The following is a 2,035-nucleotide window of genomic DNA, read 5'->3' on the forward strand; positions in this document are numbered from 1 at the left end:
GGACAGGGTGCCATGTCTGTTGGATACTGGATCAATGGTGTCCATGGTAGCAGAGAGTTTTTTTCCCCAACATTTTAGTGAACAACTCCATTCTTGTAATTGGTTACAACTCAGAGCTGCTAATGGGCTTGATATACCCTATCTTGGGTATGCTGAAGTGAATGTAGAGGTTTTGGGAAAAGTTATACCAAATAAGGGGATCCTTGTTGTAAAAGACACACCTAGTTTGTGGTCAAAAACAAAAATTCCAGGTGTTTTGGGAATGAACATTATTAGTGAGTGTTATGATTTGCTGTTTAGTCAGCATGGTGCTTCTCTTTTCAGCCTCCCATGTGTCCAGCAGGCCTCTAAGGAGTGGCAACAGGCGCTCCAGTTTGTCAGGATGCTCCCTCGTCTGTTTAGGCCCAGTACTGGGATTGCAAGAGTTAGGGGTAGGTACCCTGTTCACTTACCAGGGGAACCTGCATCTTATTGACCAGTCTAAGACTGTTGTTTTTGAGCCATTTTCTAATGTTGTGCTTCCTGTTGGAGTACTAGTAGTCCCTGCTGTAGTACAGATGCTTAAGGGTACTGCTTATGTTCCTGTGATTAACGTTAGCGGTATGGATGCTCGTGTTCCTTCACGCTGTGCTTTAGGGACTTTGAAGCCAGCTCAAATAGTTAGCTTACCTGCTGGGGTTGAGGAGATTCCCTTTTCATTGGGGGTTGGGGAAGTTCAGGCTATGGTTGGTATGCAAACAGGGCAAGTTGGTAAAGTACAGCAGCTGATACAGTCAGTTGACTTGTCCACCCTCTCTGAATCAGAGCAGAGTAGGGTTATTGCACTGTTGACAAAGTATCAGTCAGTGTCTGCTACCCACGAGGGAGATTTAGGCTGCACTACCCTTATGTTCCTGTGATTAACGTTAGCAGTATGGATGCTCGTGTTCCTTCACACTGTGCTTTAGGGACTTTGAAGCCAGCTCAAATAGTTAGCTTACCTGCTGGGGTTGAGGACATTCCCTTTTCATTGGGGGTTGGGGAAGTTCAGGCTATGGTTGGTATGCAAACGGGGCAAGTTGGTAAAGTACAGCAGCTGATACAGTCAGTTGACTTGTCCACCCTCTCTGAATCAGAGCAGAGTAGGGTTATTGCACTGTTGACAAAGAATCAGTCAGTGTTTGCTACCCACGAGGGAGATTTAGGCTGCACTACCATTATTAGTTATGAGATTCCTTTAACTGATGAGGTCCCTATATGACAAAGGTATAGGCGTATTCCACCTGCTAAATATGAGGCGGTAAAGGCACATATAAATCAACTCTTAGAAAGTCAGGTAATAAGGGAGAGTTGCAGCCCCTATGCATCCCCCATAGTTTTAGTGAAGAAAAAAGATGGTGCTCTGTGTCTATGTGTGGATTATCGCCAGCTTAATCGCAAGACTCGGAGAGATACTTTTCCTCTCCCTCGAATTGAGGAGTCCCTTGACGCCCTTTCAGGTGCTCGCTGGTTCTCAACTTTAGACCTGGCAAGCTGTTACAATCAGGTGCCTGTTGAAGAGAAGGATAAATGTAAGACTGCCTTCTGTACCCCATTTGGGCTGTTCGAATTTAATCGTATGCCCTTTGGGCTATCCAATGCACCAAGTACATTTCAGCGAATCATGGAACGCATGTTTGGGTCCCAGCACTTCCAAACTCTGTTGCTTTACCTAGACGATGTGATTGTATTTTCCTTCTCTATAGATCAACATTTGGAACGTTTGGACAAGGTTTTGAGTCGACTTCATCAGGAAGGTCTGAAGGTAAAGTTGGAGAAGTGCTGTTTCTTCAAGACGGAGGTAAAGTATCTGGGGCATGTGACATCTAACGAGCAGGGGTGTGGACTCGAGTCACATGACTCGAGACTTGACTCGGACTCGAGTCCCAAATTTGATGACTTGCGACTCGACTCGACATTATTAAAAAAGACTTGAGACTCGACTTAGACTTTGACAGCAATGACTCGAGACTTGGACTTGAGCCCTGTGACTCGGAAAGACTTTATGATCAGATCA

The sequence above is a fragment of the Sinocyclocheilus rhinocerous genome, unplaced genomic scaffold, assembly GCF_001515625.1.
Source record: "Sinocyclocheilus rhinocerous isolate Xijiao unplaced genomic scaffold, SAMN03320098_v1.1 scaffold445, whole genome shotgun sequence".
Lineage (NCBI taxonomy): Eukaryota > Metazoa > Chordata > Actinopteri > Cypriniformes > Cyprinidae > Sinocyclocheilus > Sinocyclocheilus rhinocerous.